Consider the following 18,323-nt stretch of genomic DNA (forward strand, 5'->3'; position numbering starts at 1 on the left):
TGACAGTGTTTGTGCACAGTGTCTTTAAAGTTTTGAGGGGAAAGAAATGTCACCCAATAATTGAATCTACAGCCAGGCTAGCCTTTAGCTATAAAAGTAGTCGGCAGATAGTGTCAAATATTACAAAGCTCATTAAATACAGCATCTCTGATTTACAAATTACAGTGACCCATGACTTGAAAACCAATTTGACCAAAGTGGAAAAAAAAGAAGTCAAAATAAAAATTTCAAGAATACAGAAACTGAGTTTTCATTGAAAATGAAATCAAGGCCAAACAACTGTGAGAAGTATGATTAAAAGAATTTAAGTCCATGTTTCTAACATTCATGTGCATATATTGTTGTTGTGAGGTGCTGTCGAGTTGAGCATGACTCATAGTGACCCTATGAACAAAAGATCTGAACCCTGTTCTGTCCTGTGCCATCCTTACACTTTATGACACACTGGAGCCCATTGCAGCTGTCACCATGTCAATCCACTTGGTTGAGGGTCTTCCTCTATTTTGCAGAATCTCCAACCTCCCCAACATCATGTCCCTCTCCAAGGAATAGCACCTCCTAGCGACGACCAAAGTATGTGAGGCAAAGCCTTATCATTCTTGCCTCCAAAGAGCACTCCAGCTGCACCACCTCCAAGACATATGTTTGTTTTCTTAGCCGTCCATGGGATGTTTAGTGCTCTTCTCCAGCACCATAACTCAAAGGCATAAATTCATTTTCTGTCATCCCTACTCATTGTCCAGGTCTTGGATGCATAGCTAGTAATTGGAAAGACTATGGGCTGAATCAGACACACCTTAGTCCTCAAACTGACATCACTACTCCTCAATAAATTAGAGACGTCCCTAACTGCAGATTTTCCCAGTACAATGCATTTCCTTATTTCCTGACTCCTGTGGATCCAAGCAAGATGAAGCTGTTGACAGTTTCAATCTCCTCTCCATCCATCATGACACTGACTTTTGGGCCAGTCATAAGAATCTTTGTTTTCTTGATATTGAGACATGCTCCATAATGAAGGCTGCATTCCTTGATCTTCGCAAAATACCATGGCCTAGCCAGTGGCACCTTTTCCCTCAAAGAGATATCCTTGGTCTTTAACACTTTCAGAAGCCGTTAGCAGCAGATTTTCCACTGCAATATTTTTCTCTTCTTGACTCCTGCTTCCATGGGCACTGATTATGGGGTAGAGTGAATTGAAGCCCTTGACCACTTCAGTCATCTCTCCGTTTATTGTGACATTGTTTACTGATTCAGTCGTGAAGATTTTTGTTTTCTCATATTGGGTTGTAATTGATACTGAAGGTCTTTCACCTCCACCAAGAAATGCTTCATCTATTTTATGCAAGCAAGGTTGCATACAATCTTTTGTGTATCACAGGTTGTTAATGAATCTTCCAGTAATCTTGATTGGTGTTTTTCTTCATGTATGGGTTTCCCTTCTTGTACAATTTGCTTAGCAAACAGATTGGATAGTTATGGTGAAAGGATACAACCCCACTTTTCCTTATTATACCATACAGTATCCTCTTGTTTTGTTCAAACAACTGCTTCTTGGTTTTTGTACAGATTCCACATGAGCATGATTAAGTGTCGCTGTCTGTTCGCTGGCAACTTAACAGTGACACCCTGATAGGGGTAAGAACGACAGAGATACATCACTCTAAGAGAGGATCAGAGTATCCATCCAGCTCAATATTACTGGAGGCTGCAGTGCACTTACATACAAGCATGTAAACAGGAAGACCGGATAGGGTGGGCTTATCAACGTGGGACATGTGGATTGGTTAGGAGAACCTCAACCTCAAGCGGACTACTCCCAGCTCAACAACGCATGGCAGCCGTCTTCCGAGGTGGCGAGTGTTCTCAAGCCAGCACAGCCAAACACAGGGGAGCTTTCTCTACCCTGTTTTAAGGGCTGTTGGGAGGCTTGCACTTATCCAGAGCTTAGGCAATCTGTCCCGGCCAGAGGCCCTCCCTTCCTCCACAACATTCCATAACAATTAAGGGTTCTAGAATTTTCTAGACTTCTGTGTAACATTCTTTGCATGTAATCCATAATATGCCATGATCCATATAGTTGAATGCTGTTGCATAATCAGTAATACTCAAGTAACCACCTTTCTGTATTTGCTGCTTTCAGTCAAGACCATCTGATGTCAGCAGTGAAATCCCACCTTCCAGAACATCTTCTGAATCCAGCTTGAGTGATGTCTTTTTCCAAGGCCTGGCCTTTCTTGACAACATGCCTAAAGCATAAGACTAAGTCCCCCCATCCTTGTTTCCAAGAAGCACTCTGGTGGCACTTCTTCCAAGATAGATTTAACAAATTTGCCAAATTCCTTAAACCTATATTTAATTTTTTTAACATTTTCCACATTTTTATTGACAGGATCTAGGGGGGCGCAATCAACATCCAGCTGATAGAAACCCAAGTAGGAAAAAACTGACACATCTGAAATAAAGAAGCAATGTAATTCTCATGAAAATAAAGATGACCCATAACATAGTTATAGTACATTGTCCTCTGTAGCATATCTGTGTATCTAAATGAAGCTCCAGGATTTAAAAAGGCACATTGGAAACAAGCTCGATTCATTGTGTCCTCAAGGTAGAAGACACACACTTGACTTACAGGTAGCACTGGTGTCTGTATTAAACAGAACTTTCGCCCCTGGCAACAGAACCTTCTTCAATCTCATTCATTTTCTTTCGAGGTTTTGCTTTTCTGAATCAACAACACTTCATTATTTCTATTAAGCAATTGAAAAGGACTATATTAGCCTGCAGTATAGTAAACTTTTTCATCAAAAACTTTGCCTTCTTCCCTCAGAATGTTTGCTAATATCAAAAGCTGTTCTTGATCCTTTTGGGCACTAGAGTATCCATCGAAAGACAGTACAAACACAGTCATCTCAGGTATGTCTTCATTGAAGACGTCTGACGGCAGGCTTGGGTGGGTTCGGTGGAAGATGTTCAGGGAAATAGAAATGGTAGAATCACTAAATGGGCCTGAGCCTGGCTGCATGTAGCTTGTTTCAGGAGCGGTCATCTTTATTTTCATCTCTTTCTCGTTTTTTGTCCTTGATGTAGCTATGGAGTTTTGTAAAGCCAGTTTGGATGGCTGAGTCTCAGTCTTTAGATTCCACGGCCGTGCTGACCTACTTGCCAGGCTGTACAGCTGGGGACCCGCGTCCTCTGGAACCCTCCAGTCAGGCATCTCCATAGCCTTGGTAGCCATGACCTCAGCTCATTCTCGGCCACCTCGGCCATGGGTGGCATGGACACTCAGAGGAAAGAGGCGAGCTGCTTGTAGAGCGCACATGCCTGGCACTGGGGCCACCCCCAAGCAAATCCATATTTTAGAGAAATCTATCTGCTGTTAGGGACCTCTCTAAAGTACTCAAGAGCAACGGTGTCTCTCTGGAGACTAAGGTGCACCTGATACAGGCCATGGTCTTTGCAATCACTTGTTATGCATCAGAGAGTTGCACAATGACTAGTGAGGATAGAAGGAGAATTGATGCCTTTGAGCTGTGGTGCTGGAGAAAAGTATTGAATGTACCATGGACTGCCAAGAAAACAAACAGACTCATCCTAGAGAGGGTTAAACCAGGCTGCTCCTTGGAGGCAAAGATTCTGGGGCTTCGTCTGACATACTTTGGACATGTTGTAAGGAGAGAGAGGTCTTTAGAGAGGGACATCATGCTGGGTAGAGTAGAGGGACAGTGCAGGAGGGGAAGACCCTCTATGAGATGGATTGATTCAGTGACTGGGGTAATCGGGATGGGTGTGTCAGGGGCAATGCGATTGGCACAGGATAGAGCAGGTTTTAGGGCTGTTGTACATAGGGTCTCTATGAGTCTCAAACAACTCAACGGCACATAACAACAACAACATACTTTCTGTTATGTCTTGGTCTCTAATTTATCTTCATCTGCTATATCAATTCATGCTTATCGTGGACACATGGTAAACCTTAATTGTATGCAGTGCCCCCAGCCTAACCAATGGCAGATATACTTCCCAGTGGTACCTCTTGTAACCTGGCCTGAGCTAAGCTCTGGTTTCAGTCCTTACTCACTAAGCAACCCAGTCCAGGGTATTTGAGATCTCTATGAAATCAAGTGAAGATCTGGACCCAGGGCCTTGGTGGGGAGTTATGCATGGTGTATATACCTGTCGTAGTATGTAAGTGTGTGAGGCATGGACTAGCCTCCCCTCTTTCACCCTAAGGGCCATCCATCCCTACTTATTGGGATCAAAGCATCAATGGGCTTTGCTCTTTGGAGTAGAGTTGGCTGCCAGCCCAAGGCTCTTCATAGCATTTGGCACTGGTGCTGAAGACAATCTGCTGAGCTGGAATGACCTGCTTGGTTTGTGACTGCAAACAGCCCTCTGATGAAAAGGTCAGGATCTCTGCAGGCCACTCTGTATCTCTTTCTGATCAGTTTCCCTTGATGTCAATAGCTCTTTCTGAAATTGGTTTCCCTTGATGTCAATGATAATATTTTAGCCACAGTCTTTTCTTTCTGGCACTGCTTCCTGCATGTGTCTTTGAAAAACAAAATGAAAAAAACCTGAATAACTAAAGCCTGGAAATGGCTCATGACACACCACATGACCTCATCAGGAAAAGGACAAAGGACACTTGTGCTTGTTAGAGGCCAGTGAGCCAGTGAACTTCATTCTTGATCTGAACCTTTGATAGTGCCAGAAGTCTTTGCAAACATAAAAAGAGACCACTCCCTTGGTTGCAAGGATGTAGTTCCCACAGGTCGTTCACAATGCCTTAAGAATGGTTTCTTAAAAAAACATACCTCTATTGTATGTAGCTTAAGAAATATAGCATTGGCTTTACAGAAATCCACATTACATGGAGACCAGAGGAGGAGGGCAGGCTTCCAAGACTGATAGAAGCATTTGCTTTCAGCTAATGTGCTGATTGCTGCATCTATTACCAAGTCATAACAGAAAGTTTAGGGGACAAAGGTGTAAGAGTAACTCAGCAAGTGTAGTAAGAATCTGCTTTCAAGAAGAGACATAATCATATAGAGGACTATCAATGTTTAAGAAGCCTTGGTGGCATAGTGGTTAAATCACAGGTCTGCTAACCAAAATTTGGTGGTTCAAACCCATCAGTCCAGCCACTCAGAAGGAGTAAGATGCTTCTACTCTGTCCTCTAGGGTCACTGTGAGTCAGGGTTGACTTGACAGCCATGGCTTTGATTTTGCTTTTGTTTATCAAGATATTGGTCATATCTGGGTTGTGATTACCAGTTCTCCAGAAATGAATTAGATCTGCATTTTAAAGATAAGGCTTATAAAGAAGCTTATTTGCTAATTGTGTATCATAAAAACAGATGGAATGTAAGTGGATAAACATGAAGATGAACTACCTATCACTTAGGACTCATCCTAGAGAGAACAGCCAGTATCTTAGACACTATCAGGGTCAGGACTCAGCTCTGAGGTTCTTGACATGAGAGACTCATGCAGAGTTGATAAGACTCAGAACACAAACCTTTACCAAGCAAAGGCAAAAGACTATTGTAGTGAAAGCCAGATGGGAATTAATGTCGAAAGGGAAGCATTATTGTTCAGTAAGTTATGAAATGCACACACATCAAATCTCTGAAGGGAATAATAATCTATAGGTATGTGCTTCATTGGTTCATGAATGGATGGACCTGCAATTGTGAAAAGTTCTATGTACGTTGATTTTAGAACATTATCAATTTGCAATTGATAGGCCCTAAAATAATATTTTAATTAGCTCTCACTTTTGAACATTATATTTTGGCTCTTGGCTGTGCATAGGGTTACTATGAGTCATACTCAAGTTGACAGCATAAAACAATAACAACAACAACTAGAAGCATAGGCCTTATGAACATTGTTTTGAATTGAATTATGTTCTCACAAAAGATAGGTTGAAGGCTTATCTCTCAGTACATTTGAACATCCCATATTTGAAAATAGAGTCTTTGACGATATTAGCAACTAGAATAACATGAGTGATTCTAGAGCAGGTCCTAATCTGCTCTGAGAGCATTGTATAAAAGGAGAGAATAGTCACAGAGTGAAGCTGGTCATGTGATTACGGGGTTAGAATGCAGATCTGAGGGAAAACCACCCAGAGCCACCGGAAGTTGAGAGAGACAAGTAGGGATCTTCCTCTGGAGATATTGGAGCAAACATGGCCCTGACAATATCCCAAACTCAGATTTCTGGTCTCCAGGGCTGTGAGGAAAAGGTGTGTTTGTTCTCATTAGTCACATTGTTGTTGTTGTCTTCGTGTACCATCAAGGCAGACCCATCCCCTAGGGTTTTCAGAGGCAGTAATCACAAAGGAGGAGCTTGCCCATCCATCTCACAGTGAGAGGAAACAAATAAACCAGTTATAACGGAGTCTTCAAACAAGCCCAAAGGAGCAAATATGACAGTTCCTGTGGACACCCTTGTGATGTAAGCCTGTTTATGGTACACATTTATAATGAAAGCAAAGAGCATGTATCAAATACTCAAAGTACATCTTTAACTATTGTGCTAAGAGACCAAATTCAAGTACTTAAAACTTAAGTTGTTAAGTCAGCTCTGACTCAATAGTGATCCTCTGTTGGGCTTCCAAGTTTGTGAATAATAATAGGAGGAGACTGCCCATCTTTATCCCAAAGTGGTGCTGGTGGATCCAAATCATGCTGTGGATACCAGAACTCCCAAAATTTAAGTAAGATGTATATTCAACTTAAGCTTTTTGGGAAACAACTTAGTTCTTGTAAGATGCAAGTCTAACGGTGGAAATTTTTTGAAACAAATGATATTATTTATTGGGAGATCCAAGACACTATGGATTGTGTCTCAATGTGAAGAAAACAAATATTCTCAACACTAGATCGATAGGCAACATTACGGATAGATGGAGTAAAGATTGAAACTGTCAATAACTTTATCTTCCTTGGATTAATAATCATTATAATTGGTACCAGCAGTCAGAAGACAAGGAGACACAGTGACCTGGGAAAGTCTGTAGTCAGAAACCTCTCCAAATTATTGAGTAGCAATATTAGCTTGAGGACTAAGGTGCACCAGATTCAGGCCATGGTCTTTTCAATGATTTTCTGTGCATCTGAGAGCTGGACAATTAATAAGGATGACAGAAGAAAAATGGATGCCTTTGAGTTGCTGTGTTGGAGGAGAGTACTGAATAGTCACTCCATAGACTGCCAAAATAAGAAACAGGTATGTCTTTTTTTCTTTTTCCTTTTTCTTGTTGTGTATCATCAAATCAGATCCAACTGGCATAACGAGGAGATTGCTCCTCCCTCTCCAGCAGAGGATTTGGTGGATTCTAACCATGCACCTTGGGGATTGCGGTGCAGCTTCTTGCCACTAAGCCAGCAGAGCTCCCTAGGAAATAGATATATCTTGAGGAAGGTAAAGTCAGTGTGTTCCTTGGAGAAAAGGATGACGAAGTTTCATCTCACATACCTTGACCACGTTCCTAGGACAGGATATTCTTTGGACAAAGACATCATGCTTGGTAAGGTAGAGGAATGGCAAAGAAGAGGAAGACCTTCAACCAAATGGAATGACACAGTGATTGCAGCAATGGTCTTGTCAACAATGAGCGTGTCAGAGATGGTGAGGATGGTACAGGGTAGGACAGGGTTCATATCTGTTGTTCACAGGGTTTCTGAGTCATACTCAACTCAATGTTACCTAACAATGATTACAACATGGTAACCCAAAGTTCAGATTGCACTGGAGCACACACAGAGAAGCCGAAGCACAAGGAAGAATTCAATATACTAAAGAGCTGAATAGAATATTCCAAAAGGCAGCACGGGATGACAAAGCAAAATATTATAATGAAATGTGCAAGGAGCTGGAGTTGGAAAATCAAAAAGGCTGAACTTGCTCAGCATTTCTTAAGCTCAAGGAACTGAAGAACAAATTTAAACCTCGAGTTGCTATAATCAAGGATGCATTAGGCAGAATATTAAATGATCTAGGAAGTATTAAAAGAAGATGGAAAGAATATACGGAGTCACTGTATCAAAAGGAACTGGCAGACACAGAAGAATTTAATGAAGTAACGTATGAGCAAGAGCCTATCGTGATGAAGGAAGAAGTTCAAGCTGCTTTGAAGGAAATAGCAAAAAAATAAGGCCCCAGGAATAGATGGTATACCTATTGACGTATTTCAGCGAACAGATACTACCCTGAATGTGCTCACCAAGTTGTGCCAAGAAATCTGGAGAACAACCACTTGGCCAACTGACTGGAAGAGATCGATATTTGTTCCCATTCCAAGGAAGGGTGACCCACAGAGTGTGGAAACTATAGAACAATATCATTGATTTCACATGCAAGCAAGATTCTACTGAAGATTATCCAAAAACAGCTGGAACAGCACATCAGCAGAGAACTGCCAGAAGTCCAGGCTGGGCTTAGAAGGGGTCATGGTACTAGGGATATTCTAGCTGATGCTAGATGGATCTTAGCTGAAAGCAGGGAATACCAGAAGAATGTCTATCTGTGTTTCATTGATTATGCAAAGGAGTTTGACTGTGTGGATCATAACAAACTATGGCTGACTCTGAGAAGAATGGGAATCCCAGAACACTTGATCGTGCTAATGACAAACCTATACTTGGACCAAGAGGCAGTCATCAGAACAGAGCAAGGAAATATTGCATGGTTCAAAATTGAGAAAGGTGTATGCCAGGGATGTGTCCTGTCTCCATACCTTTTAAATCTGTATGCAGAACAGATTATCCGGGAGGCTGGGCTCTATGAGGAGAAGTGTGGAAGATCTATTAACAGTCTGCATTATGCAGATGATACAACCCTGCTTGCCAAAACTGAAGAGGACCTGAAATGCTTGCTGCAGAGGGTCAAGGACGGCAGCCTTTAGTATGGATTGAAGCTCAATGTCAAGAAGACAAAGATTCTCACCACTGGACCAATTGGCAGCATTAGGATGGATGGTGAAGAGATTGAGATTGTTCACAACTTTAGTCTGCTCGGCTCCATGGTCAACACCCTTGGCACCAGTAGCCAGAAAATAAAAAAAAAAGTATTGCTATGGGAAATTCTGCTGTTAGGGATCTCTCTGGGGTACTGAAGAGCAATGGTGTCACTCTGGAGACTAAGGTGCGTCTGATACAGGCTATGGTCTTTGCAATCACTTGTTATGCATCTGAGAGTTAGATAATGACTAGGGAGGATAGAAGGAGAATTGATGCCTTTGAGCTGTGGTGCTGGAGAAGATTATTGAATGTACCGTGGACTGCCAAGAAAACAAACAGATTCATCCTGGACAGGGTTAAACCAGGCTGCTCCTTGGAGGTAAGGATTCTGGGGCTTTGTCTGACATACTTTGGATATGTTGTAAGGAGGGAGAGGTCTTCGGACAGGGACATCATGCTTGGGAGGGTGGAGGGATGGCGCAGGAGGGGAAGACCCTCTGTGAGGTGGATTGATTCAGTGACTGGGGTAATCAGGATGGGTGTGTCGGAGGCAGTGCGATTGGCAAAGCATAGCACAGGGTTAGGGCTGTTGTACATAGCGTCGCTATGAGTCACAAGTGACTCGACGGCATATAACAACAACAACAACAACAACCCAAAGTTCAGGCTGTGGAAAGAAGAGGGTGATGACATTTGGGAAATGAATCTTCTTGTTCCTCTTCAACCCATCTTCTAGGGAACCTCAGCTCCTAAAATTCCTCTCTTCTAGTCTTTATCTAATCGAGTAGTAAGATAGTCTTCTTGGTACTTTGGACAACTAAACAATTTTTTTACCTGCATTTGGTTGATAATTAAAGGGTCAATGGTTCAAACATACCAGTGACTCTGTGAGAGAAAGAGCAGCCTGCTTGTGTAAAAATTGACAGCCTTGGAAAGCCTATGGGGCTGTTCTATTCTGTCCTACAGGACACATATGTTGTTGTTATGTACCATTGGAATCAACTCATAGCTGACCCTCCATCAGGTTTTCAAAGGATGTAAATCACACAGGAGACGACTGTTCATCTTTCTCTCACTGAACTGCTGGTGGATTTGAACTATGGTGCTTTTGGATTGGTAGAGCAGTTCCTTACCACCAAGCTATCAGAGCTCCATATAGAATAGCCATGAGTTGGAATCAACCTAATTCCAGTGGGTTTTGGTTTTGAAGTCTTTTTTTTTTTTAAATTAAGACTGAATGAGGTTTCTCAGTAGGTTTTAAAGTCTTAAGATTGAAAGAAATGTCGATAATTTGGAACAGAGGATTGAGAGAACCATTGTTATTTATTTTCTTATATTGTTTTCCTAAAGATAAACTCAGAGTGTGATAGTAAAACAGAACTCATTTGTTCATTCTCTTGTGAAAAGGTAGTTGTTGTTGTTAGGAAGCATCAAATTGAGTATGACTCAATACAACAGATCTGACCTCTATCCGATCCTGTGCCATTTTCACAATATCTGACACACTTGAGTCCATTGTTACAGTCACTGTGTCAATCTTCCTGGTTGTGAGTTTTTCTCTCTTTCACTGTCTCTCCACCTTCCCAAGCATAGTGTTCTCCAAGGAATAGCTGGTGTAAGAAGCTGAGCTGCAATCCCAAAGGCAGGTAGTTCAAGTCTACTAGTTGCTTTGCAGGAGGATAGACAATTTCCTCCTTTGCAATTAACTGCACCTTAAAATCCACTGGAGGTTTAGTTATGGGTTGGTTCTAACCGGACAGGCTAGCACACAACAACAATAGCAACATGTTCAATGTATGTGAGGGAAGCTTTATTATCTTTGCCTGCAAAGAACACTCTGGCTCCACCTTCTCCAGGACATATCTGTTTGTTCTTTAGGTATTGAGATATGCTCACTACAAATCTCAAAGATTTTCTTAAGGCTAATCTCCCTGCTTCCTTTGACTTAAACCTAAATTAAACCATGACAAATAAACAAACCCTCTCTTATTGATAAACAAAGAGAAAACTCCCCTGATTTGCCAGAGGGGCTCTTTCTAGCATTCTGTCAACTTAAAGAAAACAAGCAAAGCTACAGTGTTCATTACCTTGGGTTACAAAACAGTAAGCAATTATTAACTGCTATTAAGTGGAGCTATAATTACAGTATTACCCAATGCGGAGTCTGTAGTACTCCCCCTCTCCCCTTTTTTTCTAATGTGCTGGGGATTCTAACATCTCTTCACACTATTCTAATTTAAAAAGTCTCCAGTGATCTCTAGCTTCTGGCATTTCCTACCCTCCCAGGAATGATAGCATCACTTATCTACCGAACATAAACAAGGAGCTGCTTCCAAGGCAGCTGGAGACCTGGGGCCATCTTGGCCACAATTTATCAATCTCTGGTTCTGTGGAAGCAATGAGATTCTTAGGCATTTAAACTATATTATATATATCATAAGAGCAATGTGCCTACCTATAGGTGCTTGAAAAGGCTTAAAGGCCAGTTACTCTAACTCTCATCACCTTCAGACAGAGGACATTGTCACCTGAATAATCAGGCCATTTCTAAGTGGACAGTCCCTCTTGATGCAGTGGCCCCACGACTCACTTAGAGGACTTTGGTGTCTGTTGTCTACACCAATGTGGATGGAGCATGCTGACTAGCAGTGCCACATGTTGTTAGTCTTAATATTGTGTGTTTATTTGCTGAATTTCCCAATTAAACTCAGAAAGAACTTATTGGAATAAATGAACTAGGGGGGAAAATCCCCAAAGTATCTACCCACATGTATAGCCAACTAAGAATCCTTGGATGCTGAAGTTAACAGTTGTTGTTATGTGATGTCGAGTTGCCTGCAACTCATAGTGACCCTATGTACAACAGCCCTAAACCCTGCTCTATCCTGTGCCAATATCATTGTCTCTGACACAGCTATTACCCCCATTCCCCCAGTCACTGAATCAATCCATCTTATCGAGCGTTTTCCTCTCATGTGCTGTCCTCCACCCTCTGAAGCACGATGTCCCTCTCTAAGGACTGATCCCGCCTTGCAACAAGTCCAAGGTATGTCAGACAAAGCTTCAGAATCCTTGCCTCCAAGGAGCAGCCTGGCTTCACTCTCCCAGGATGAACTTGTTTGCTCTCCTAGAAGTCCATGGTATATTCAATACTCTTCTCTAGTACCACGGCTCAAAGGCATCAATTCTCCTATAATTCCTAGTCATCATTGTCCAGCTAGAAAGCATAGCAAGTAATTGCAAAGACCATGACCTATATCAGGCTCATCTCAATCTCCAGATTGACAGTGTTGCTCTTCAGTACTCAGGAGAGGTCTCTCACAGCTGACTTTCCCAATGAAATTTGTCTCTTGATTTCCTGGCTGCAGGTACCAAGAGTGTTGATTGTGGAGCCAAGCAAATTGAAGCAGTTAACAATCTCAACCTCTTCACCATCCATAATGATGCTAACAGTTGGCCAAGTGGTGAGAATCTTTGTTTTCTTGATGTTGAGCTTCAGTCCATATTGAAGGCTGCTGTCCTTGACCCTCTGTAGCAAGCACTTCAAGTCCTCCTCACTTTCAGCTAGCAAGGTTTTGTCATCTGCATAATGCAGATCGTTGATGTGTCTACTTCCAATCCTGATGCCACATTTCTCCTCATAGAGCCCAGACTCCTGGATAATCTGTTTTGCATATAAATTGAAAAGATATGGAAATGGGAGATGAAATCAGAGACCTGCCTCTGTGTCTCTAAGGCTCTCAATCTTTAGGGAATACAGTTAGGCTTCCAAAAAAAATGGGTTAAAAAAAGACTAGCTCTAAACCATGAACACTAATGACTGAAGACCAGATGAGTTGTAGGGTAATATCAAGGACATCACTCATGAAAATAAAAAAAAAAGGTCATTACAAAGAGGAGAAAGAAAAGACCAAAATCAGTATCAAAATAGACTCTGAAAATGCAGTAGAACATAAAGATACTTACACAAAGGAAAGCTAAAGTAAAAGAGATGAACAGAAGATTCCAAAGGATGGCTTGAAAAAACAAAGCAAAGTACTACAACTAAATGTGAAAAGACCTGGAGGTAGAAAATAAAAAGGGAAGAAAATGCCTGATATTTCTCAAACAGAATGAAATGAAGAACAACTTCAAAAGTCTCAAGTTGTAACACTAAAGGATTCTGTGGGCAAGATCTTGAATGATGCAGGAAACATCAAAAGAAAATTAAAGGAATAGACAGTCACAAGAATCAAAAGAATTGATTGTCACTAAACCATTTCAGAAAATAGCATTTGATCAAGAACCAATGATAATGAAGGAAGAATTTCAAATTGCATTAAAGGCATTGGCAAATATAAGACCCCAGGGATTGGTAGAATACCAATTAGCAACGTTTCAACAAATAGACGCAGCCCTAGATACTAGTACATGACAAGAAATTTGGAAGATAGGTTCCTGACCTACTCACTGGAAGAGATCCATATTTGTTCTTATTGCATAACTGGTAATGAGAGTGCAGAAATTATTAGACAATATCATTAATACAAAATACAAGTAAAATCTTGCTGAGGATTATTTAACAATGGCTAGAACATTACATTGACAAGGAACTGCCAGAAATTCAAGCTTGGTTCAGAAAAGACTGATGCATGAAGCTTTTCATTGTTGCTGTTGGATGGATCTAGACTGGTAGCACAAAATACCAGAAAGACATTTACTTAGGCTTAATTGACTGTTAAAAAGCATTGATTGTGTGGATCATAAAAAATTTTAACTAGCAATGAGAAGAATAGAAATTCTAGAACACTTAACTATGCTCATGCTAAGCCTAAACATTGATGAAAAAGTAGTTGTCTGAACAGAACAAGGGAATACTTCATGGTTTAAAGTCAGGAAATGAGTGCATCAGAGTTGTATCATTTATCCATAACTATTCAATCTGTATGCTTAGTAAATAAATTTAGAAACTAGACTTTATGAAGAAGATTGCGGCATCAGGTTTGGAGAAAAACTCACCCATAACCTGTATTATGCAGATGATACAACCTGTAAGGGGCAAATGTGTCCTTGGGACTTGGCTATATGTCTTGTACACAAGGCGCCCCCCCCCCCCAAGATAGAAGACTGTACACAATTCTCATACATCTTGAGACACGTACTTCCTTGAACGTGGAAGCAGATGTACTTGTTCCTGATAAGGTTCTTACGAATATAAGAAAACACAGTTCATGAATACAAAGAAATTGTATTTTTTTTTGTTTTTTGGTTTTTTTTTTTTTCAACTAACACCAGCAGCGAAATTTATTCGGCATTCCACAGGCTTTTCTCAATTCAGTCTGAATTTCTGGCAGTTCCTTGTTGATGCCCATATCTGTGCTAGCAATTTTTTTTTAGTTTATTTTTAAGTTATTATTAATTTTAATGAAAATTTACAGAGACTTTGGATTTCCATTCACTCATGTTGCACTTTTCTCCCCTCCTAACATGCCCCCCTAGTACACTACCCTCTTGGAAAAGTAAAAGAAAAATTCTTTCAGTGTTTTACAATCCCTCCCCCAGGTCCATTCCACTACACAGCCTTTGCTCTGAACTCCTGTCATGATAAAAATACCTAATAACATAACCCTCTTAAACAGTTTTCTCCCTCATCTGTTTCAGTACAGTATACATTATTGAACCCATCTTTCTCAGTCTTCTCTCCCAAACCCTGAGGTCAGTCCTGCTTTACAACAGTGGCACCATGCAGTATTTGTCCTTTTGTAACTGAGATACTTCACTCAGCATAATGACCTCCAGGGTCACCCATTTTGAATAATATTGCATGAGTTCCTTGTTTTTCAGCGCAGTGTAGTATTCCATTGTGCGAATATACCACAGCTTCTCTATCCATTGTTGATGGGTACTTAGGTTGTTTCCAACTCCTTGCTATTGTGAACAAAGCCACAATAAACATGGGTGTGCATATATTTGCTTGGATGTCAGTTATGGTCTCTTTGGGGTATATTCCCAGTAGTGGAATTGCTGGGTCAAATAGTATCTCTATTTGCAACTTTTTGAGAAAGCGCCATACCACCTTCCACAGTGGTTGCACCATTTTACACTAGCACCAACAGTGAATAAGGGTTCCAGTTTTTCCACAACCTTGCCAGCATTTGTTGCTTGCTGTTCTGTTAAATTTTGCTATTCTGACTGGAGTCAGATTATATCTCACAGTTGTTTTGATTTGCATCTCTCTTAGAGCTAAGGATTTTGAACATTTCTTTATGTGCTTTTTGGCCATCTGAATGTCTTCTTCGGTGAAATGTCTGTTCATATCCTGTACCCATTTTTCTATTGGATTATTTATCTTGTTGTGGTACTCAAGTATTTTATAAATTCTGGATATAAGTCCCTTTTCTGATATGTCATTACCAAATACTTTTTCCCAGTCTGTGGCTTCCCTTTTTAACCCTGTTGGAGAGGGTTTTGGATGTGCATAGGGATTTAATTCTTAGAAGATTGCATTCATCTATTTTATCTTTTCCTGGTTGCTGGTTTTTCAGGATACTTGGAAGACTGTTTATGTTGTGGATTAGGACTTCTAGTGTTCTTCCAAGCTTTTCTTTAATAAAGATTATAGTCCTTGCTTTTAGTCCTAGGTAAGAAATCTTATTTGTATAAATGTCTTTTATATATCATACCGGCCCTATGAAATAATCCTTAAGGTTCTCCTTTCTTTGATAACTATTTCTTTGTTTTAAATACTATTAAAAGCAGGAGTTCTGAAGCTGCTTGGGTCCATTTAGCCTGAAGAGAGCTCTTGGTCCACTGGAAAAAATTTACGTTTCACTTTGCTAGTCTTCCTTCAACCCCACACACTTCAGACAACACAACCTTGTTTGCACAAAGCAAAGAAGACTTCAAATAGTTGCTTCAGAAGATCAAAGACTTCAATGTGGATTACATCTCAATATCAAGTAAACAAAAATCCAAATGAGTGGGCCAATAGACAACATCATGATAGATGGAAAAAAGACTAAAGTTGTCAACAATTTAATTTTCTTGTGTCTTAAGAGTAGAAGCACAGGGCCATGAACATCTTTCTGAAAGTGCCAGCCTCTCACCAACACAGAGCAAAAAGCAGATAAAGAGCCCATAGCCCAGCCTCCTGGTGGCTCTAGAGCCATACCAACAGCAATACCATTGCTGACTCACAACTTACAGTTGTGGTGCTGAGAATGGGGTTTATTAGGGAAGTAAATTGCAGAGTGGGAGAGGCAAAGACTATTACCCAATGCGAGACTAGAGTTTTGGCCAAGTTTCAAGGCACAATTCCTCAATTAGTTCAGGCTCTCGTTTCAGTTCTGTAGTCAAATCCAAATTATCCAGCAAGGATTGTCTCAGAACTTTTTCAAGAACAGCAAATACCTTTAACTGTGGCCTTTGTCTCAGAGCTTCTCTGCTTACACGTTGCCGCAGTTTCTCCTCAGCAATGCAACAGTCTTCCTACCACCATCACCAGGGTCTCACCACCAGGAACTCACTCCAGTCTTCCTCAAGTCTTGCCAACACAAGTATTGCTCATTTCAAGTCTACTCCCCTCAAGTCTTGCTGTACCCATTTTTCGCTTTCCTCAAGTTTTGGTGCCTAGTGTAAGGAGTACTCTTTCTCTTATCGTAGTCCCACAGCTATTGGTTTTCAAGACCATGCTGATTTGCAAGACCATGTGTCCGCACTTAAGGCAGTTGGAGACCAGAGTGGTTAACTATAATGGCTAAAGAAAAAGCCAACTTTTAGGCTAACACCACAACCTGGATCCACACACAGCACCCATGGTAACAGCAGTCAAGAAATCAGATAAGTTGCATTGGGGAAATCTGCTGTCAGGGACCTCTCTAAAGTGATAAAGAGCAAGGATATCAGTTTAATGACTAAGATGTGCCTGATCCAAGACATGTTTTTTAAAATTACTTCCTATACATCTAAAAATAAGGAATAAGGATTCCAGAAGACGAATTGATGCTGTTGAGTTGTAATTGGAGAAAAGCACTGAATATCCCATGAAATGCCAAAAGAATGATCAAGACTGTCTCGAAGGAAGTGCAACTAAGGTTGTCCTTGGAGGCAATGATAGTAAAACTTTGTCTCATAACTTTGGACATGTTGTCAGGGAAAGACAAATCCTTGGAAAGAGACATTATACAACGAAAGGTCGAACATTATGGCTTTCAACATGATTGATTGATAAGGTGACTATGACAATGAGCTTGAGCATAACATTCATTCATTTACTAACCTAACATTAGCTGAGTTATGGTAATTAGTTGTGAAGATATACAGGTAGAAAGAAAAGTGATTCTGCCCTAATGAGGTTTTCCATCTATCTGGACAAACCCAAAGAAATACTTAAAAAGAAAAATAAAGAAAGAAAAAGAAAGAGAGTTACAGATTTCAGAAAGTCTTTTAGGAAGAAAGTAATGAGTTGGGATCCATGTGATGTATATAAGTTTGAGTTTTGTTCTTTTTTTTTAAAAAAATATCTTTTTAAATACCAGAGTAAGAACTCTGGTGGTACAGTAGTTAAAGTTCTTAGATGTCAACCAAAAAAAACCAGTAGTTTGAACTCACCAGTTGCTTTGTGGGAGACATATATTGAAGTCTAATTCCACGAAATTACAATCTTGCAAACTGTATGAGGCAAATCTACTTTGTCTTTTTTTCAGCATTAGAATAAATTTTAAAGCTGTGGATTTTAATGCCTATGTTGAGTAGGTATAGAAGAAAGAAAAGGAATTACATTAAGGAGAAAGGAATTATGTATGTTGGGGTACAGAAAAGGTAATTGTTGGAACTGATAAAAAAATTATACAATGGGCAAAAGACATGGAAAGACTTTTCACAGGGGAAGATATTTGGATGGCCAGCAGACACATGAAGAAATGCTCAAAATCATTAGCAATAAGAGAGATGCAAATCAAAACTGCAATGAGATACCATCTCACCCCAGTAGCAGTAGCAAAGTTTAACAGGACAGCAAGTAATAAATGTTGGAGCAGATGCTGTTGGTGGGATTGTAAAATGATACAACCACTCTGGAAGGCAGTTTAGTGTTTCCTCAAAAAGCTGAAAATAGAAATTCCATATGACCCAGCTTGGAATATACCCCCCAAAAATGAAAACTGAGGCACAAATGGAGACCTGTACGCCAATGTACATGGCACCATTATTCACCATCACAAGAGCATGGAAACAGCCAAAATGTCCAACCACAATTGGATTGAGAAATTATGATGGTACATTCACATGATGGAATACTACACAGCACACAGGAGCAATTATTTTGAAAATCACTATCTGACTTGGGAGGGACTGGAGAGCATTATGTGA

The 18,323-nt window shown here is 40.5% G+C and overlaps 1 pseudogene; it reads right to left on the minus strand.

The window, feature by feature from the left end:
* Positions 1–2,698: 2,698 nt before the first annotated feature.
* The window catches only part of LOC102861896, a 68,202-nt pseudogene continuing 52,577 nt past the window's right edge, over positions 2,699–18,323 (minus strand).

This window comes from Elephantulus edwardii, unplaced genomic scaffold (genome assembly GCF_000299155.1).
Source record: "Elephantulus edwardii isolate Elephantulus edwardi_28Jun2011 unplaced genomic scaffold, EleEdw1.0 scaffold00101, whole genome shotgun sequence".
Taxonomy (NCBI): domain Eukaryota; kingdom Metazoa; phylum Chordata; class Mammalia; order Macroscelidea; family Macroscelididae; genus Elephantulus; species Elephantulus edwardii.